Raw genomic sequence first — 22,899 nt, 5'->3', positions numbered from 1 at the left:
AACCCTCCTGTCAGGACATGGATGCTCTCTGCCAACAGAGGGGGCACCTCAGCAGGCCAGGAAGAGGGAGTCTGCTAGGCCAAGAGCTGGGTGCATCTCTGCACAGGTGGGAACTGGAATGGTCTCCGAGCTGAGGGTGAGATCAAATCGAGACCCTGCCTCTATCCCCGCAGCAGCCAGCCTTGCTGGAGGCCAGCCAGGCAGCCCCATCGATCCCAGACCATGCAGGAGAGCCTTTGAAATACGGCTGCCTCTTCCTGGGTCTGCTCCCCGTGCCCCTGTGGTGTCATTTCCAAATCCATTACATTCCAATGGCTTTGGGATCTTTTAATTACATGTGACGAAGCCCTGCCGTTGCTGGAATTAGATGGCCTGTGTTGACGATTTATAGGCCTCAGCTTTCACGCAAGCAGGGTAATAAATAACATGAAATGGGCCCTTCAGTATTAAAAACTTCAGAGCTACCCACTAAGCCATGACAGAAAGAAAAAAAAATGAAAGGGTAAAAAAATAAAAACACAGTAATGTCTGTGTCTCATGTATTTAAAATACTGTATGTGAAACAGGGAATGTCAAAAATATGGGGTGCTGAGCAATAGGCAACTCATAAAATTTTATCTCTGGTATGAGGATTTCCAACCACGTAATGAGGCCTTTCCTTTTTTTTTTTTCTTTTCCTTTTTTTTTTTTTTTCCCCCTTAAATCCTGGGTAATTCATGCCTGATGAGGTGATGGAGAGGGTAGGTTGGCTGGCACACCCATTTTTGTGTCCCCAGATTTCATGGCAAGGTAAGGCCCGCAGGGTGAAGCAGTCTCCAGCCCCCTGGTCCGCATCTGGACTCCCTTCTGGCCCCCTTGACCAGCTTCCTTCCCTTCCTCAGACATCTGCTCATGCCGGGCTCCGGAGCTGGGATGATCTCCCCAGTCTTTTCCAGCCCAGCAACATTTTCTGACCTCCCCCAGTGCCCAAAGGCCTCCCCTGGCTTCATGGACATCCACCCCAAACACAGCGCGTTCAGGGGTAGTCAGAGGCCGGCTCAGTGAGTTGCTAGGCCTGGTCGTGCTCACAGGTATTAGCTGTCCTGCCAGCCACGGGGCTCCCTGCGTACCGGGGGCCAGACGTCTGACTTCCTTTCTTCTCCCCTTCGGCACCTGGCACAGGGCTGAGCACTTGGCCCACACTTTACAAGTCAGTGGGATTAAGAAGCTGAGAATCAGGAATTCTGTAGGGTGGTAGTCCAGAGAGGCAAGAGAGAGCACGTGGGGAAGATGACAAGAGGGGAGGGATGGGGCCAGAGGAGAAGGAGAAACATCTCATGTCAGCCCTTTGGTTTAGAAGGAACTGGAGCTCAGAATCCCTCAAGCACGGTGAGGCCTCCTCAAGGGACAACAATACCAATGGGGATCAAAGACCATTGAGATCCAAGGCCATTCTGAGAGTGAGGGTGTTTTGTGCCCCTTGACAGCGGGAGTCTATGGTCTTCTTGCCAGAGTTCTGCCTCTCCCACAATGCAGCTGTGTGTGTGTGTCTGTGTGTCCCTAGCTCTCATCTGCTTCCACTATCAACAGCCCTAAAAGCCCAATTCAGAGATCAGTTTGGCCCACTGAAGTCACAGTGCCCTTTAAGCAAATCTCTCAAACCAAGACCTGCTCGGAAGCACCTGGCCAGCCTGGAGATAGGCTGCCGGGATCAGGTGTCCACCGCAGTCAAGTCATCCAGCTCTGAGGGACAGACTTCCAGGCACCAGCTTAGCTGCTCAGATAAAGAATGGCTGTGGGGAAGCTAAGGAAGGACAGGTTTTCTCAGAGCTTCTAATACAGAAGAGGTTTACTTGGGCCTTAAATGTTGGTTCGTATGTAAATAGATAGAGGTCACTCCAAACCTGAGACAGTGACTGACTGAAGAGCTTGATCTAACGCTGTCGAGTAGCTTTCAGATGTCCATGCCTTATGGATAAAATAAGATCCAGGTTTTCAAATCTGAAAGAAGGGGAGCGAATTGGCAGTGGGCACAGAGCCGGGTGGGACTGTGTGAGGTCATCAGCGTGAGGTCATCAGGCTGTCTGCTTTGCCTATGGCTAAGGCTTCCTGAAGTGTAATCTCCATATGGACAGGAAGCAAGGGCGCCACACTGCTGTGTCCCCAGCATGCAGAACAGGGTCTTACACAAAATAGGTACTTTTTTTCTGTTAAGTGAATTAATAATGTTCAAAAGCAGAGACCTCTTCCTGAGAGCAGACTAACTCCTTTGACAAACATTATAAGGTGCATTTATCCTAGAGGCTTGTTAGATAAAAGAGAAAAGGGGCTTTTGCTTTGGGTCCCCCAGGCATCAGCAGTCAGAAAGCCTCACTTAGGTTTTCAGCTCAGTTGCCTGAAATAGCTTCCAGGACTATCGCAAACGTGTATTTCTCTGCTTAATAATAACTTTCTAGTCTCTGTGGGCTCGGAAATCTCAGAGGGCATGGCTGACAACTGCCGTGAGTGACTCTGGAAGCCCCATGGGAACCCAGAGTCGATGGTCCAGGCCAAAATATTGTCACCAAGGACTGCTTCTTCTGAAGGATGGGCAAGGGAAGCAGAATCGCGCTAACCCAGCAATGTCTCAAGCACAAAGGGTATTAGACTGGAATTTGGTGAAAGAACAGAGAAATGAGGAAGTTGGATTTAAGATGCAGAAAATAATGTGCAATGGGAAGCTTCTGGGTGATTTGTGTATTTTCTTTGTTTCCCATGAACTTCCTACAGCAGATAAACAATAATAGTATCCAAAAAGATGTATCTTATGTTATACAAGAAAAAAAAGAATTCTTGAAATAGTAAGTAAAAATTGAATTCCATTTTCCCACGGACTTACATTACTAGGTCTCATAGAATCAGGGAAGTATTGTCTAGTAGATCTAGAAGGTACCCTAGAGGTTTAACTCAAAACTCCTACTTTATACAGAGGTAGGGCATGACACTGCAGGGTTTCGTAACAAATGTAAAAACATGAAAGTGGGGTTTCTGCGGTGACAGGGAGGCTAGGCTGATCAGTATCAGCTATTAGCTCACTGTACTGCCCTCGGAGGTTGGATGTGGCCCTAGACCCCCGGGGTGTTGTTTATTTAATATTAGCTAAGACTTGCTTAATATGTAATTGTTCTCTATTATTTAACATTGTTTAATATTTGTTTTTAAATTGACAATTTTTAAAAAATTAGCCTTCTCCTAGATAATACCTACAGTAGCAGGTTTTTATAAAGTTGAAAGATAGATACATAGAAATACACACACATATATGATGTCTTTAATATATTTTAAAATACTATTATTAATTTTACATTATATACATCCAGACATACTTTAGAAATATTGTGGGTTTCATTCCTGACCATTGCAATAAAACAAATATTACAATACAATAAGTCAAATAAATGTTTTGGTTTCCCAGTGGACATAAAAGCTATGTTTACAATATACTGTAGTCTATTAAGTGTGCAATAGCATTATGTATAAAAAATGTACATGCTTTAATTTAAAAATACTTTGGCTACAAAATGCTAACAGTCATCTGAGTTTTCAGAGAGGTGCAATCACCAATCACAGATCACCATGACAAATATAATAATAACCTATCCTTTTAGTCTTCTTACTCTCCATAAGAAGCTTTTATTAAAATGGTACCATGATTTCTGTTTTTACTTAATAGGTCATGAGCATATGTCCATGTGACTACACTATAACAAGTAGGATAATGTATAATATGATAATAATTTGCTATATTGCGAGAATTACCAAAATGCGACAGAGACACAAAGTGAGTGAATACAGTTGGAAAACTGGCACGTATAAACTTGCTTAATGCAGGGCTGCCACGTAGCTCCAATTTGTAAAAAAAAAAAAAAAAAAAATGCTGTATCTGAGGAGTACAATAAAGTAAAGCACAATACAATGAGGTGTCCCTATAACTAACTGCACATCAAAACAAATATATAAACCTCAAAACATATACATCAAAACAATTCAGCGTCCATTCATGGATGTCCTGCTGTCATCTTGCATCTACTGGTGGTATAGACTTGCCCTTTGGAATTACAAGGACTAGGTGATTTTGAGGACCCCTTCTAGTTTAAGATTCTCTGATTTCAGAAAACAGGTTTAGTTCTGTAAGTATTGGCCACATCTGGAACATCTTCTCTTTTCTTTTCCACCTCCCTAAACCATGGCCCTGCTCATCTCATCTCCTCTGTGAAGGCTTCTGAGCAAGCCATGCTACCCTCCAATTCTCTTCCTGAATTATTGCCACTGAGATATAATCATGGAACTCTCCTTGTTTCGTCAATTACTGTGTATGACTAGTAAATGTGATGTCTGTCTCCCATTCATTAATAAGCTTCTGTATGACTCATACGACTTTGATCTATATTTGTATTTGTGCCTAATAGTGGCTTACTCATGGTAATTGCTCTAAGCTTCTTTTTTAAAATGAACACAAACAAAACAAAATTTTGGATACAATATATGGCTACGGTAAAAATAACTTAGAAAAGACAGAAGAGCAAAAAGAAAAAGAAAAAAAAAAAAAAAAAAGCTTTAACCTTCCATGATTCCCTTCCCAGCAAAACCAGTTTATCCATCTGGTTATATATCCTTTTAGTCTTCTAACTATCCATATGAAAATGTTAATTTTTTTTTACCTTTTTCTAATTATCATGAACATGATACATGATACATGAACACATAAGCATGTGATGTTTATCAGAAATGTCATTTTTAGCAGTAACATAATAACTTACTATGGGTCGCAAACTCAGTGACTCTCAAGTGGAACACCACTACCCAGAGACAAGCCTTTTATGCATACCATAGTGTTGACCTACCCAACATTTATAAAGGATATGTTAGAGACTCTTGAAGGGCTCAGTCAATTAAGTGTCTCCCTTTGGCTCAGGTCATGATCTCAGGGTCCTGCGATCCACCCCTGCCTCTCCCTCTGTGCTCAGTGGTGAGTGTGCTACTCCCTCTCCCTCTGCCTGCTCATCCTTGCTCTCTCTCTCTCTCTGTCTCTCTCTCTCGTGCTGTCTTTCAAAAGAATAAATAAAATCTTTAAAAAGAACGTTAGAATTAGTTGCCAGTATCTGAATATTAGGAGGCTTCACATAAAAGTCCATAATTTCTACTTTTCTTTAAAAAATGGTAATATCACATTCCCATCAGGCTGCATAGGGGGAGCTGTGTGGAAGCTGATTTCTTTAGATGGAGCTTGTGTTCTCTCTTTGCCTCAGTCCCCACCATGCCCTTTGGCATCCCTGAAACTAATGTTAAGGGTCAGTTGCTATTTATCAGACTCATAGGCTGATTTTCTTTTCTACAGTCAAGAGAAAAGTGAAATTTTTCTTGTACTCATATATCTATCAAAAGCTAAGCCAAAAGGGAAAATTAAACACGTGTTCACAATTTCCAAACTGTGTGTCAAGGAACTCCAGGGTGCCACAGTGAACCCACAAGGATAGTACAAGGTATTTTTAATTATCAAAGAACACACCATTATCCTCAGAACTGTCAGATACCACACAAACTACCAGCTTGAGGGAATTCAGAGATTCAGTATTATATCATGCTATATATATATGGTATCATCATATCTTTGCAAAACTGGGTTTTCATTGGTTGCTGTATTAAAAAGAAAGTAGCAGTGGCACCTGGTGGCTCAGTCAGTTAAGCATCTTCCATCAGCTCAGGTCAAGATCTCAGGTTCCTGAGATCAAGTCCCACATCGGGCTTCCTGCTCAGCAGGGAATCTGCTTTTCCATCTGTCCTTCCCCATGCTCATGCTTGCTCTCTCTCTCAAATAAATAAAATCTTCACGCAAAAAGAAAGTACCATACAAAAATCAGTGTGGAACAGGAAATGAGGGGGGTATATCCAAGGATATATCCTGATTCCAAGGTTTGACTAATTGTACAATGGCCAACAGGTGCACATATTTTATTAATAAATAATTATGATTATTTAAGAATGAATTAAATATATTTTTTTCTTTCAACTTATCTGTAAAAAGAATTTTCAAACAGCTACTAAGTTGTTAGGAAATAAAGACTTACCAGTTTTTTTGGACCTACATACTTAATAAACCTAAATACGTGTCATCTATTTTGGCTTAGAGTGCTGTAAAAATATTACTGAGACAAAGTTTGGGGACCTTTGGCACATTCCTTGTGCATCTAAAGACACAGCACTAACTGGTTTCCCTCCAGCCCACAGGACTGTGTCACTAGAGCTTGTCGGGGCTGTGTTAGATACATCTAATGCGTGTTCCCTATCCCTGAGAGATTTATGTTGCTTTTTACTGTTTAACAAAGAGGAGCATCTTCGTAGCTAATATTCCCATACAGTCGAGATTGTCTTCTTAGAATAATCTCCTAGAAAAAGAATTGCTGAGTTAGATTAGCCAGACATTTAAGGCTTTTGAAATTATTTCTGGGTTGACTCAGCTTCATTTGAGAATCCCCAAGACAAAGAAAACTGTTTGACACACAAATTATGCTGAATATGTGGGAACTGAATTGACTGGAGTCGAATAACATCGAAGCGAACCAAATCGAACTGAATCTCTAAAAGTACACATGCCTTTACTTTTCTTTGCCTTATGTTGACTCTACCTCTGATGCAGACTCTGGAAGTAGCAGTCCATGTCTCAGGAACAGAGATCTTGCTATCGGAAGGGAGCCTGTGCATGGGTTCTTTTACGAAAGAATCTTTTCTGAGCCCTAAAGGCCAAAGAGCTTAATAGTTAAGCCGGACTGAATCCAGACTCATTTCAGATCCGCCCTTGACTAGCTGATTTCTTTAAGCACATCACCTAACCACTATGCCTCAGTTCCCTCATCTCTACAATGGGAATCATAATAGAATACGCCTCAGGGGGTTGTGATAAAGATAAAACTGAGATCATCTACATAAACACTTTGCACAGTGCCTGGCACATTGTAAGCTCTCCAAGATAGCCGTTCATTTTATTTGTTCTCCTGGAAGCTTCTAGATGTCCTCATAGGAAGATCCACGTGGATCTTCCTTCCTTTCTGCAGGCTGCTTGCTGTGGCTGCTGGCTAGAGGCATAAGGAAGACACCCATCCATGCCCAGCCTTCTTACCCCAGAAACTAATCCATTTCCCATCGTGGTCCCTGGATCCCTTTGAACCTACCTGAGCAAGAGGTGCTTTCTAACACCTTTCTAACTAGGGTTCAGGCCAGGAAGCCCAGGGCTTCTTCTTTTCCCAGGTAAGGACAGCTACCAGAGCACCCTGGTCTGATACTTAGTTCATCTACCTGGCTACTGCATCAAGCCAAGAAGATTGCCATCTGAGGGAAGCAAAAGAAAAAAAAATAGTATTGATTTTGGCTTAAGAGGCATGAAGGGCTTGTTTCTCATCTTCATCATATTTAGAAACCCATTGCTTTGAACGTTGGAGGGCCAGATACCATTCATAGAGAATCATTTTGGGGAAATTTAAAGCCTGACTCTGTCCCTGAAATGCCCCTCGCCTCCAATCCTTTCCTAGTCTGCCTCATCCTGCAGTAATTCCTCTCCTGACTTCTTGGGTATTTTCAGCCAAGAGAGAGCTGTGGAATGGGAAGCAAGCTGCTCTGGCATAAACTAAGCCAGACAGTGGGAATGCCCACAAGCCCTCACAGATGCCGCAGTCCCACAGCCTGTGCTGTAACTGGTACAGCCCTTAGCTTGGCATGCAGGAACTGCTGTCTGAGTCCCTGCCCTACCCTTCCTGGGCCTTCTGCTGACAGCCCGGTGACACTGGGCTCATTTAGTCTCCTCGACCCTCCATTTACAATGGGGATGACAATGTCTATCATCTATGAGATAATAAAATAAGAAGACCTCCATGAACGTGCCTGGTAAAATACATATGTAACTGTGAGGAATTTAAATTAAGGAAGGAAACAGCAGCCCACTGTGTGTTGATCTGGCCCAGGAAGACTTCTTAGAGAAGAGCAACTTTGGAGAACAGAGGGTGCCATACCAGGTGGATAATGAGAAAGACTTGGAGGAAAATGGTAGGCCTGGGGTCGATTGAGAAGGATAGAACTGAGAGGCACACAGGGAATAGTATCACAGACTCCAGTGAGACTTGGTAACCCAGTAACTAGAGTCTTTTCCCACTAACCAGTTATTCAAAATTATTAAGAATCTTCCAAGGGGTCAGCCTGGTGCTCAGTTAATTTCAGGTGTCCAGACATTCTGTAATCTGTAGGAGGTAAGATTGTCAAAGTCAGAACAACCAGACAGGGATCCAAGAGTCATGAGTGCAGGGCTAGGTGGCCAGTGGGAGTTCTCCAAAAGGAGAAAATCACCCTGACCTCCAGGCTGACGATGGGGCCCTAGGTTGTCAAAAGCCCATGAGCTTCTCCCAGTAGCATGTGAACAACATTTCCTTCTATGAGGAATAAGACCCTGGGGGAATGGGCCACAGGAAAAATGATTTTTGATGGGGCAAGACAAGCAGTAGAAGAAGCAGGTAGAAGAATCACTGCTTCGGAGTGTGCTGGGATCAGGGTTCACCCCCAGCTGCACACGCTCAAGGCACACAAGCAGAGGCTTAGGTGGACGGTACCGCCTAAAGTGGGAACAGAGCTTCAGCCTCATCATGTGACAATCTGAGGCAACTTGCTGGTGACCCAGATGGAGCCCAGGCATAGGGTGCTGGGGCTTCAGCAATAGGTGTTGCAAAGGCCCCGAGGGCCCTAGTGAAGGTGAGGAGGGGCCCCAGAGTGTAGAGAGCAGTGCTCTTGTCCCACACGACTGCCTCTCTGCCGTCTGCCTTGGCACGGCCTGTGCCCTCTGCTTCCCTTCCAGGATCTGGGGTTTGTGTTGCTGTTTGCATGGAAGTACATAATGGACCAGGGCTGGAAACACGACCATAAAAGGCTCCTTCACCATTCTCTAGATGGGCCGCTAAAGAAATAGGAACATGGCTTCCGGTTCGTCCTGCTCTGCCCCAAGTGGGCACGTGGGGCTGAGAACCTCGGGTGCCTCAGACTTTCGGACGTGTTGCTAGCATGCGGGGGCCAGAGCCAGCCACGCGTGGGAAGCCCTGGGAGGAAGCCTGGAGCAGCTGCCGTCTCAAACCTCGCACGCCACCTCTGGGCGGCCTGGGCCCTGCCTTCCGCAGACAGGAGACACTTGTGCACAGGAAGAGGGAGAGGGAGGGAAGCAGAGGGAAGAAATCCATTCCACCTCACCGCTTTCCCTCCCTACCCCAGTGGAGCGTGGGTAATTCGTTACGCCTAATGAGCAAGTGCCTCCTTCTACGGAGGCAGGAACGCCGGTGGGAGGATGAGGCGAGTTGCCATGGGAGACCAAGGGACCCCACTGACGTCTGTGCCGCCTGGCAAGGGAGTCTTCTCGGGAGGAAGGAGCGGCTGTCTCCTTCCGTCAGGGTAATAAGCCCTTGCTTTGTGCAGAGTTTTACGCGTTCCGAGACACTTTTACATCGATTGTTATATTAGAGCTGAGCTTCATAACCGCCCAATGAAGTAGGTGGGCCTGGTGTTACTTTCTTTTTTTCAAGTGAAAAGACTAAGGCTCAGGGTAGTTAAAGAAATTGTCCAAAGTCAGGAAAGTAATAAATGGACCCCCAGATGCCCGTTTTCCAAATGCTTGTCTGTATATGTCTTGTTTTTAATAAAGGACACGTCACTGGACTGAGGGCAGTCGGGGGAGCTTGAAGGATATCAAGCCCACAGAACTCCAACCCACAATTTAAGGTGAATCAAAGGAAGTCCAACTTCACGCTGAGGAGGACAAACCCACAGACCCCATTGCCAGAGAGTTTAGGTAAATGCACGCGTTGCAGTTGGAGTAAGTGACCCTGGAGACCGGGGAAGGGCGTGTCTAGCAGACACAGAGCTCCCTGCCCTTACCCTCTGACCTTCCCAGGCTGACCTCTCAGCACCACCCACACCTCCTGTGCCCCAGCCGCTCAGAACGACAGCTGCTTCCTGAATCCACCATTTCCATGCCTTTGTGCTTCCTCTTCCTGAAACTTCAAGTTCAAGTGTCGAAGATTTTTAAATCCCATAAAGAGTTCATTGCTTTCTCCTCTTGAAATGAAAAGAGTCGTATACCACCCCCCCATCATCTATCTCCTTCACTAGACTGTGAGCTCTTTGAAGGTAGGAATGATTATTTATTCATTACTCAATCCCCAGCACCTGCCAAGGGATCTGCACTTACTAGCATCCTAACAGATGTGTATTAATTGAATGTTTCCATCATCACTGCCATCTTAATTTAAACCAGAATTACTTACTGAGCATCTCCTTGGGCTGGCAGTTATGTAGGCAATGGGATATGAGATACTAGCCCCACAATCCAGAGCGCACGGAGAGCTGTGGCAAAGCAGGAGAAGGGTGTGCACTATATTGAATTTGGATGATTTAATTGACACTATATGAGTCCAAGTGTGGTGAAAATCTGAGCTGTTCCAAAAAGGATCTGAGGAGCCTTGAAGGAAAAGAAGCAGTCCGAAGGCATTCCAAGAGTTTATTAAAGTCCCTCCCAGACTGGGTTCTATGGCAGTTGCAAGATCAACATAAAATACACTCTCAGTTGTCACAGAGCTGAGAAGTACAGGCCAGCACAGCTGAGGAGAACAGAAGAAAAGTAAGGACTCAGTTCTAAGGAGCTGCCTCTTACCACCATGATGATGTCAGAGAAGAGAGGGCTAGAGTCATCAGGAAGGCTTCATGGAAGAGGGGACATGAGCTGGGCTTTGAATTACCCTTAGGTACAGGAAGATAAACATCCCTAGAACAAGAAACAACCATGAACCTAGAAGCAATAATTAACCTATACAGCTTGAAACAATCAATGAGTAGCCCTAAATCTATCCCTGTACCCTAGGACAGGTTCTGCCATGGGGAGAAAAGACATGAAAACACGGCACCTTCTTTTGTACCAAGACACTGATTTTTTTTTTTTAATATGGATAATTAAAAAAAAATAAAGAAAGAATAAATAAAATCTTAAAAAAAAAAAAAAAGAAAGAAAGAAAGAACTCCAGATGGATTTTAAACACAGTGGGGAATTGGGCGGTGTGATGGCAGATGGCTATTTCAGCTGCACATGGGTAAAAATAATTTCAACTCCCCAATACCCAGGACTGCTCTGAACTTGTGAAAACCTCTTAAGGCAAAGCTGCGGTGCAATGCTCAAAGCACAGAGCCATAGCAGATGGGGTCTGAGGGCCTGGAGCTCACCGAAAGGAAAATATCTATTGTTGTTAGATGCGGCAGTGGGCACCCCAGACAAAGGTTCTGTTCTCCAGGGGCTGATATTCTGGTGGGGAGCCGCAGACAAAAGTAAATATGAAGTCAGGTGTTGCCGGAGCCTGTGGGGTGAAATCCAGCAGGGAAGAAGGATCAGGAGTACTGGGGCAGGTGGTGGCTGTGCTAGATAGGGTCAGGAGCAAGGGTACAGCATGAGCGGCGACCTGGAAGGGGAAGGAGTCCAGCCACCAGAACACCTGGGACAGGTGCACTGTGGGCGGAGAGGAACAGCGACACCAAAGGTGTGAGGGAGTAGCTTGACCAACATGTTTGAGGAACAGCAGGGCCTGGGGTAATGTGAGCAAAGGGGAGAGTAATAGTAGAGGAGACCAGGGCAGGAGGCCAGGGCAGGGGTTTGGCTGGACTTGGAGTGGATGGAAGCCACTGGAGGGGTTAAACCTTGGAGACCTGACATTTGGGAGGGAGCACCCTGGCCACAGTGTTAGGGGCAGGACATAAGGGAGAAACTTGCTCAGTCCACGGTAGCAATCACGGTGAGAGAGGATGGTGACCTACACCACCAACGGAATAGACCAAGGGCTTCCAAACTTCCGAGCTCAGATCTCCTTTTTGCACTAACTAACCTCCCAGCGTGATAACAGCTACCATTTTTGTATCTCTTGATTAGACAAACACTCCATGTCCATGTTTCTAAATGATTCTAGATGAACCCACCATGTTCACATCTCCATGGGATTTACATACATTTTTTTTTTAAAAAAAGTTGCACAGGGATGTGTGCGAATTGCATTGTTTATTTGGTCTACAGACTGCTTAGTAAAGAGATGATTTTCAGGCCCTTCCTTGCATTGTGGCCCAAAACTAGGTGTCTGAAATGTTGCTTCTCTCACTTTTCCCACTATATTGGCCAGCACAGGACTTGTTCCCGTAGGTCTCTCTGCTAGAAGGGGTCGAATAAGCCCACGTGAGCGAGAGTATCAGTGGGCAATGATAACTGGGCGGGGATTCATAGCTTGGAGTTGATCCATAGCGGGGATTTGGAAGATCCAAGAATAGCCCTAAATTGTAGGCAAAATATGTGTGAGTGTGTGCGGTGCAAGGTCAACTTTCATTAGATTCTCAAGGGTGCCTGACGAAGAAGAGGGAAGGGGGTAGGAACCACAAATTTGATGCATTATTTCTCCCAGATACCATACGTGTTTTAACAAGGACTTCCAGTGCTGAAACCCAAAGAGTGAGCACCAGAGGACAGACATTTTGAAACCATAAGGCTTCAATTCATCCTGAGCAGAAAGACCGGCACAAAGTATAGATAAAAACATAACATCTCAGATTCCAGAAAGACAACTTCTTGTCCCTCCTACTAAAGTCAGTCTTGAACCCTGCCACTACTAAGCTCAATAAGAATGTGTGGAATGGAAAAAAAAAAAAAAAAAGCACCATACAAGTGTTCCCATTTAAGAAAGGCAGGATCATCCGTAAGGAACTCATGTCTTTGGAGAAATTGAATAAATAAATAAATAATCCTGAGAGTCTGTATGTTACCTTTGGATAAATCATGCTTGATGCTTGAGTTGAAGGTCAGGAGCATTACAATGCCCTGCTTGCTTCACCGAGGTGCATAAAGGCTGAAGCTAGTAGCATGGCAGAAGAATTTCCAGGGTATAATTATGCACCCCTTCAACATCCGCACCACCTTCCACGTGATGTGAAACAATGTGTCACAGTCCCACACAGTCAAAGCAGTAATTTACAAGAGTCAGCAATTCTTCAAGGCAGGTAAGCCATATTTCAAAAGGAGAGAGAGAGTTGGGGGGACACAGGGGAACCAGCCGATCAATTTACAAAGATCCTGTTTCTCTGCCACTCTGTTGACCTTTCAGGCAAGACCTAATGCCAATTAGCTCAGTTATAAAGTCCATAATTCTTGCGGGGAAGGCCGTGTGTAGCACACGATCATTTTACAATGCTTGCCCTAATTTGCAGCCCCCAAACATGGACTCCTGGGGCTGCAAGGTGGGGGTGGGAGGGGGTTGTTGGCAAGCTATGGAAGCAGCTGGAAGGGATCACAGAGCACAATTACTGTCTGCGCATGGCCACATCTGGAAAACAGCTCCATGCTGGCTTTAAAACAGCATTAATGAAGAATGGAACTTTGTGCTGGGAAGAAACGAGTTGGGGGGGCAGGAGTGGGAGGAAATAAAGGGGGAGGCACCCTTCTGCCCAACTTGGTGGGACAACAAAGAACACAGCAGGCAGGGTATAAGGCCAAATCCAGGGAGAAGAGGGTGTTGACAAGAGAGGGGCAGCAGGGAAATGGTGTTGCATTAGGGAGAGGTCTAATCCTCCTTATCTTTGCCATCTTCAAAGCTGGGCACCCATGCAGGACTGCCCCCTTTTGCACTGAATGAGCAGATTTTGTCCACAGTGTGAGATTATAGTGGTATCTGGAAGATTCCCAACTAAAAGAATGTACCCTACTAGTATCTAAATTCTCCCAGTAAAAACATTCAGTCCTTTCTTTGCTCAAGGGGTCCCTTCTCCTAAGATGGATTTGAAAGTGTAGGTGCACCTGCTACCTTTGAGATCCAAGGCACATAGTAGTTGCTCAATAAATACTTGTTGAATGGCACTGAATCGAAGCAACAAAATAAGCCAGGTTGTGACTGGGACCAAACTAATTCATATCTCTGGTTTCTCAGCTGTAGCCATTACACAGGACCAGTGATTCTCAACTGTGAGGGTAGCAGAAGAGGGTGGTATGGGGGGATATATCACACTCCATGGAGAAGGAGAAGGCAGCATTTCATGGTTCAAAGAAGAATATTCAGTAGTGGAACAGAGCTAGATTTGGAAAATCAAAGAGTCTGCTTCTAAGACAAGAGGACTTCCTAATACGATCTACAGGAAGAAGTGCTCAACAGAATCTTTCCAGCTGGTGAGGATTCATATACTGACCTTCGAACTCAAAATAGGCATTTTCCGTACCACCAAAAATGAGAGCATCTCTCGATCTCTCCAGGATGAGGGGGATTTATTTTGTCATGGGTCAGTGGAAATGAGGAGGTAGATGTGAGGCTTCCCACTCCTGTTTTCTCCTTTGAGCTGTTTAGTATTCCGTCGTTAAGACAGATCAGCTGCTGGGTCCCCAGGACCTAGGTACCCTTCGGGGGACAGCAGGAACAGTTGGCAAAGAGAACAGGGAGTGAGGAGGGTGTAAACAAACTTCAGCCAGCCTTGCCTTCCTGCTTGTTTCTCTGCCTCCGCGGTATCCCATTCTTGGCATTGCTGAGGGGTGTGGTGGCTGGAGCCCAACTCGGCGTATGTTTTAGTGTTTGCCTGAAAACCCTCGAGGCCTGCGAAGGTGGAAGGAACCTCACGCATCCCAGCCCTAAGGTAGAAATTCCCCATGGTGTCTCTGACAGGAACCCCTTCTGCCTGTGTTTCCCTCCCTCCCATGGAACATAGAAGCTAAAACCTTCGAGCAGCCCTGGGTTCAAGGCCTGCCTCAGCCACCTCTCAGCCAAGTGACCTTGGCCAATTTACTTAATTTTTCTATGTCTTGGTTTCCTCTTTGTTAAAATGAAGACAATAGCCCCCCCGACCACATAAGAGGAGAGAATCCATGCCGTGCCTTCTTGGATGCTACTTGGAATTCTGCATTTCTATTTATGCAATACAATTTTATGTATTTACATACGACCTTATATGCAATCTGTGTGTAGCCCGATTCAGGAGGAGCTGCGTGTGCATGCCAAGAATGACGTAGGCCATCGCTTCTGCTAAGAGTCGTTCCGTCGCCTGGAGCGCCCAGGGAGGGGGACGTGTGTGTTACTCTCCCGCTCCCGAGAGCACACTGCCCTTCTCCATTGGCCAATATTGAGTATGAAAAGTGTATGCGTATGAGAATTCTTCCGAGTACTCTTACCAAAGAAAGCATTCCCCACGTGCTCCAGTAAGCCCAAAATGGGGTTTCTGTGAGCCCGAGTGTGGCCAGCTTTCGGCTGTGTTGGCATACGGCGTCAGGCCCCGCGCTCGAGACATGCTCCAGAAAGAGCAGCCAAGCCCAGTGCAGACGGTCCCTTCGCTCACAGAACAGCCCTCGGTGTTAAGACACCAGTGTCCTGTAATTCTCACCTCTGCCCTCATGGGAGCACCACCCAAAGAGCTGAACCCCTCCCGCCCAGGACGCCTGCTGTCTTGTGCCCTTTCTCACTGTCCCCTGACACCTTCCCTGTTCCCCTCATTCCCCCTGCCCTCAGAGCTCCCGGAGTAGCTTCCCTCCAGCCCCTGCCGCCCTGCTGTGGATGTCCCCTGGGCCCTGACTTTCTTAAAGGGGGCGCATGCTGCAGCCAGGCTGCTGTGCCCCAGTGTCTACATTTGCATTTCCTTTCCACCTTGGCACACCTGCGGCTTGGGTCCCGGGTGCCTCTGCACTCCTGAACTTCCTAAGGAAAGGGCATTCGGAAAGAGCCCAGAGCAGCTGGGTTTGACACACTCTCCTCTTGCATCCCCGACATGTCCTCAACACACTTTCTCTCTCAGGGTCTCAGTTCCCAGGTTTTCAGCACATGCATGGCGGCCAGGAGAAGTCCCTGCCTTCCTAAGATATGTCGGAGTCCTCACCTGTTAGGCCTAGGGTCGTGAGCAAGCGTCCCCCCTCTGGGGCTTCCTCTCCTACTCTTGCCTGTTCTCTCTCTCTGCGGCACACGGGGCCTGGCCCACTTGATTAATCCTGCCTGGGGACTCTCACCCTCCTGAAGCAGATAAGGCACTTAGGAGAGACCATCCTTAGACCCACATGAGTGTAGCCCCATGAGGATGCCCTCCCCGCAACTCCCAGTTGGCTCGAAGAGGGACTTCACCCCATGCCTGAGATTTGGGTACTTCCAAGAGTGACATGGGCAAAGCCAGTCTGGTTGTCCCTGGCCCAGCACAAGGTGGGCACTCGTAGATGCTCACAAGGACTTCAGGTATAAAGACTGCGTCGTTATGGATAATTCCCCCCGGACCATCATCTACCTTTCTGCCCCGTTTCCTATGTTCCCAGCCACCGCGTGAGTTTGCTTTTCCCCAGCGCTCTTTGCCCTGTTGCTCCTGCGGCTGACTTTCACCACATCCTGCCCATCCTCAAGGCCAGTTCAGTGCCGTCCCTTGAATCCCTGAGGACCCTCCTGGCCTGCAACGGAGCTCACCCCGCTCTGAGCAGCCTTGTCTCATGTCACTCATCTGACCCCGCGCAGATAGCAGTAAGCTTCCCATCTGCGGGACGGCGGAAGCAGGAGTACTAAGTGCAGTTTCAGAGGAGGTGGCCGTGGAAAGCCATGACCCTGAGCAGGACGGCCCATCCTCTGGGAGATCGCCCTGGGCTGTGAGTTTGTTTCTTGGGAGCAGACGGGAATGGTTAGGAGCACCTCTGCCCACAAGTCCATGGCCTGGTCCTCCAGACCCCCTGAGAGCATTTGCCTCCTCCCTAGCTCATTAGCTCACTAGTTCATTAGCCTCTTCATGCTCATGGGCCTGCCTCTGCCTGGCGTCTGATATGTCAGCCACAGTGATCTGTGTCTTTGTATAGCACTCAAGGGTTGAGAAACGCTTTCACATATTTTTTCATTGGGACCTCAGCAGCACAGCAAAGTTGTAGCATCCCTTTTCTAAAAATAAGAAAACCGAGTCTCAGGAAGGTGAAATGGCTTTGGCTAAGGCCAGAAGGTCTGCACACCACAGACGAGGACCCCATCCCTGCCTCTAGGATCTCTCCATCCTAGGCTCCTGTGCCACCACCTCCCTTCTACCCATAAGCCTCAGGGAAAGGATGCTGCTGCCTGATGTCTTCCCCACCTTCCCCGCTGCCTATGAAATAAACACCACTGCATTCTGTGGGATCTTATCTGGAGTCCCTACAGAGGAACCAGAAGGGAAACGAGCGACGTTAAGACATCCCGGCTGGAGCTCATTTTCATCTGCCATGAGAATGAGACTGAGCCCTGGGTTCAGAGCCCTCCCCCCAACAGCCCCTTGTAGGGAGCTTCCATGCCAAGCTTTCTGCGGCATGGGGGCGTGGGCCTGCTTGCCCTCACCCCCTCTCCAGCGAGGGTCTCTTCTACCCCAACTCTGGAAAAACCCGTCAGACTCACAGAGTTAGACTCTGGTATTCCCCCCACACACGCTGCTTAGCCCAGAAGAAGTCCATTTAGGTCCTTCCCTGACAGAGTGACACAATGGTAAGGCGTGGTCTCTGTCACAGAGATACAAGCAACAGCGCCGGGCATTGTGTGGCTACAGCCAAAATAAGCAGTACAGACAGAGTTCTGGGAACAGGCTGGCATAAGGGGCTGCGGCGTCACCGGGATGGCAGCCTGAGCCAGGCAAGAGGACGCGATGGTTGAGTACGTGCTGTAAAAGCAGAACACCATACGGGGACATCCCTAGTGGGAAGCTGATCAGACACGAGCGCCGTATGGGGACATCCCTACTGGGGAGCTGATCAGACATGAGCGTGTGTGGCCTGGGGACCGTGAGGAGTCTGGCTAAAGGGAGTCAAGGGCGAAGTGCCCGTGCAGGCCACCAGCTGTCATCCTGCGTGCAGTGCAAGTTGCCTGGACTTGGCTCTTTCTGTTCCCTACAGTCTAGCTTAATCCTGGGAAGCTCCAGGGGGAGGGTGACAGCAAAATTAATGGCTGCCTTGGCTACTTCCAGGGCTACTGACCAAGGCCAGGTGCTCAGCAGCCAGGCCTAGAGGCACTCTCTTATCACTGCCACCCACCTGACGGAGGTCACAGAACAGCCACAGAGGAGGCTGGGAAATGGGGTACAGGGTGGGCCGGAGGAGGGGGAGCCCAGGAGGTGGGCATTCTGCCAGCCCCTACCCCACAGACACCTGTGAACTCCTCAAGCAGAATTAGCAAATGTTAACATCTTCTTATTTGCTTCAGATTTTTTGAGAAAAAAATAAAAAATCCATGATGACGTATCTTCCCTATCCCCTCTGCTCCCTCCCCAGAGGCAACCCCTGGCAAGAACAGCATGTATTTCTTTCTCCCCCATGTGTTCACACATGGATATGTTCACGTGGACCCATAAAATGCTGTGTAGTATCGGTTTATGTGGCACTGAATCTTCCTAAGTCATATCTCAACAAACATTGTTCTGGAGTTCGCCTTCCTCAGTCAACCCTCCTGTTCCGGGAATCTCTACATACTGAGAATTCCACTCCATTTCCTTTATTTTAACTGCTCCAGAGCGTGCCATTCTATTCCATATTCTCTTTGTCCATTCCCTGCTGATGGACATTTAGCTCAGGTCTTTTTTATCTTTTGTAACTTAAGTGGTTTTTTAAAAAAATTTTTTCTATGCAAACAATGGGGCGTGGAAACCCTCATACCATTTCCTGAGGCACACATTTCACTCCCTTGTCGTAGAGAAACTACGGAGGCTCTCCACTCTAGTCCAAGTGCAAGTTTTAAGCCTCCACTACCGCAACACACCCAGCTAAATGCAACGAGTAAAGGATACATCCAGGGGAGTTCCTGCCTTGGAGGAGCTTCCAGTCGGAGGAGGGATAAGCCTGTTGAAAGCTCTAGGCCAGGATAATGAGTGCCCAGACAGCCCAGATGAGTTCAGAAATCCTGTGCAGTTGACTCAGGAAAGAGAAGTTGAAGGCAAGGGGATTGACTGGGAAATCTACATGGCTATGCATTTTATCAGGGAAGGTTTCTTAAGAGAACTTGATCTTGATAGGGGTCTCAAACAAAACGTAAGATTTAAGTGTTCCATGGTAATCGTTCAGTGAACAGGAGAGAGGGCATTCCTGGCAGGGGTAATGGCAGGAGCAAGTGCCCTGGGGCAGGACTAAGTGTGGAATGTGAGATGTCTAGTCTGGCTGAAGCGCCTGGCTGAGATGAGCCGGGAGCCATTCTTCCATTTTCAAAGCTGAGTTCAGCCCCATAGTCAGGATGATGTCCACATGGCCTGTTGCCCTGGGCAGCCAGCCCGGGTGGTATTTTTCCATTACCCTGAGCAGAGAAGAAGTTTAGTCACTTGTTGATAGCAATGTGACCATTCAAGGAGAAAACAATTAGGGATGCTGACCTCTGGCCCCTAGAGAGGAGGGAGGGAAGGAAAAAATTCTCCCGAGGGGGAAGGGGCCAGGTGGGAAACATCCAAGAGGGTAATTGGTAAATATTATTGTTCATTCCATGTTTGCCTGCTTTGCTCGGGTCTCTCTGCAAGCGGTGCGTTTAAATCACACTGTCTGACTTTGGCAGGTTTAATTGAGTCGCCACTGAAAAAGAAATTATCCCTGTGCTATTAATTTTTATAGTTCCTCGGGGCTTTTAAAAAGTGTTTGGATTTTCTAGGTCTTTGAAAATGAAAACATTAAATTTTATTAAAAGGAAATGCAGGGGGGCTGGCAGGGCCCAGCCAGGCCCTGACGAGACTGTTGGTGGAAAGGTCTGTGCCCCTCATAGTCAGCGTGACAGACGTTTTGCCCCTTTTAGAATAAGAGTCAGGTGGTCTCCACGGATGTGTGATGTCAGCCAGACCCACATCACCCACTGGTCCAGGGTGGATGCTCTAGTCAGTGCCCCCACACCCTGCCCCCACATCTGGAACCTCCACTGACAGCCACAGGCCAAAGGAGCTCCCTGTAGGGGCTGAGGAGTGCACAGGGCAGACCCAGCTTTTGCAATTTAGAGGACCCTGGCAAAGAAAAAGAATTCAAAATTCCAAGTACAAAACTATGTTTGAAAGTGAAATTCCATTTACAGGTACAAAAGAAATCACAACAAATTACAACTTATGAAACACTGGCAAATTCCAAACACCACAAAATCAAGAATGATTTTCTGACACACATCCATAATACTCTTCTTCCTACTTTTTTTTTTTTTTTGCTGCAAACGCTTTGATCATCTCTTTAAATGACTATCATTTTTCAATATCATTTTTATAGAGAGAATACAAAGATAATTCAGTCTCTCCTCTAACAAGTTGATCCAATTTTGTATTTTATTATTCACGGTTTGGAAAGGTTTCTCTGAGTCTCACAATTTGTCACTGGTAATGCCATGTGAATTTTCAGGATTGTTATCAACTTTGGGAAAACCTCTGTCAAGAGTCTTTCATAGACGAGCTATAAGATTTCAAGGCGTTTCAACTTCTCATTTACAGTGACAAATCTAAAATACTCTTTGAATTTATGAAACTTATAACCAGATTGTCATCGATGTCCTCATTGCGGTGGTGTATAATGAGTTTTCTGTTATCTCTGTCAATGTCAGTATTTCCTGTCAAATCAGCAAGACATTGAAACATGGGAGTTCTGATAAATTCCATGTCGGTAATGCTCATCAAAAAAGAAACAAAATGAATAGTGCGTTTGTAATTGTATTACTTTGCATGATGGAGTGTATTCCTGGCAAGAGAGAAGTTCCATTTTGACTAGGCAGGGATGAGAACACAGTCTCTGCTTGCAGCTTCACCTGCCTGATGGTTGGAGGAATTCCCCACCATCTTGCTTCTGGCCCTGTACGTTTCAGACCTTGCTTGTCTTCCACTCTCGATGTACTTCCGGCACCGGACACCATGGGACACATGCACTCGGCTCTCCGTACACTTCTGGTGGCTCTTTGTGGCACCACCCAGAATGCCTCTTCGCAGTAGGCATCAGGGTGCCCCTAGGAGCCGCTGCGCCATGGGGACAGCATGCAGTAATGAAATACACAGAGAAGGGACTCGATGTCACATTAAGTACATCTCTCTCAACCCAAACCAAACAGCCCCAACTCAGCTGCTCCATAGCTTGCTTCCAAATTGCCACTCTGATGCCACCAAACAGCGAAGTGTGACAGGCAGCGCGCCAGAGGTGAGAGAAACAGAGGTATTAACAGATCAAGCTAAAACAGCTAAAATAGCATTCACCACCTATGTGCAAACGTGACCACGCAGCACCATGCCAAGGAAGGCCTTGAAGCTGATATGGCATCAGTGGTGCAGAAAATTCACATCTGCACACCACAGCAGCCATGGCGGGGGGAGGAGGGACAGGATCTCGAACCTGGGGCTGCCAGGGTCGCACTGTGCACCTGGACAGCAAAATTGGGCAAAGCTCCACACCACCCAAAGCCAACAAGGAAGTTCAAGAGAGACCTTGTGCTGGGCTGCCATGGAAGCTCGGGAGAGTGGGGGCCAGGATGGAACAGGAAGGCCAGGGAGGCAGGAGGTAGAACGTGAACTGGGTGTGATTCGGATGGCTGAGAAGGAGCACCCTGTGCACCTGCCCTTGTGGCACACTGTGTGTACACAAGTGTGCCTCTCTGTGAGCACGCATGGGTGCATGAGTGTGTACGGGGAGGAAAGGAAGGGGTCAGCAGGAAGAGTGTGGCAGAAGGACCTGGCATCATGGCAGGCATCAGTCTGACAAGTGAGGAGGACACCGAGACGCAGATAGGGAGGGCGGCTTGCCCAGTTCTGCAGTGAGTCACCCACGCCCGGGCCTCTCGACATGACGTGCAAGAGGTTCTCCCCCACATCACACGCAGCTCTCTCTGCTGCACCGTATCAGTGCGGCCTGACCTGGCTCTCCCTGGACAGCGTGCCCTTCCAGGCAGAAGAACCTGCCTCCTCCTCAGGTCACTCTGTTACTATCCATCACCTAGCCAGAAAGTCCTGACTCAGAAGAGAAGAAAGTCACCTTGTCCTTTTACCCTGACTCCTCCTCCCCAGCTCTGTCCCCATGTAAAACCACAGGCCCTGGGCGCCAGACAGGGAGAAGGGTTCAGGGGACATGTGTCTCTTTCCTCAGTAGCAGAGTCGAGGTGGGTTTCTGCATGGCTTCTCTGAGGAAACAAGCAGGTACAGGTCATTTCTGTCCCAGAAGGAGTTGTTCTAGATGGAGTTCTAGATGGCTTTTGCATTGCTGCAGGTGAAGAAACAAGAATATGGAACAACCCAAACCTCAGTTCAGATAGAACATCAGAGAGGAAGAAGAGGGACTTCAGATTTCTGGCCGTGTGGGAGGCACGCAGCAAGCTCAGTTCTACCATGCCAGTGTTCCAGTCACGCCCATTTTGGTTTTGTTGTTGTTTTGGTTTTTTGGGTTTTTTTTAAGAGCTTGTTTATTTATTTAAGAGAGCAGAAGGAGAGGGAGAAGCAGACTCCCCACTGATCAGGAAGCCCAACGTGGGACTCGATCCCAGGACCCTGAGGCCCTGACCAGAGCCAAAGGCAGACACAACCAACTGAGCCACCAAGGCGCCCCTAGTCTTGCCCATTTTATATACAAGGAAACTGAGGCTCAGAAGAAGTGCAGGAGTTTGCCCAAGTCACACAGAGAGAAGCAGCAGGGCCAGGATTTAGACTCAGAGTCTGATTTCAGAGACTGTGTCTTAACCACTGTGCTCTACTGCCTTCCATGGAGGAAAGTGGGATTGTTCTCCTGTAAGCACAGGACCCTCACCAGAGCACTCCAACATGCAACCACCGAAAAATCCTCTAAACAGAAGCTGACGGCAGCCCTCTCCCTGCTGTCACCCCCAACACGCACACGCACACACACGCACACACACACACGCACACATCACCGCCTCCCTGATCTAGCCAGACTTC

At 47.3% G+C, this 22,899-nt stretch overlaps 1 protein-coding gene across 1 annotated transcript in view; it reads left to right on the top strand.

Moving 5' to 3' along the window:
* Positions 1–22,899, top strand: part of SLC14A2 (solute carrier family 14 member 2) — a 177,733-nt gene that overhangs the window by 48,133 nt on the left and 106,701 nt on the right. The window lies entirely within an intron of this gene.

This window comes from Mustela erminea, chromosome 13 (assembly GCF_009829155.1).
Source record: "Mustela erminea isolate mMusErm1 chromosome 13, mMusErm1.Pri, whole genome shotgun sequence".
NCBI lineage: Eukaryota > Metazoa > Chordata > Mammalia > Carnivora > Mustelidae > Mustela > Mustela erminea.
The sequence above is the reverse complement of the archived record's forward strand: the minus strand, read 5'-3'. Positions and strand labels throughout refer to the sequence as shown.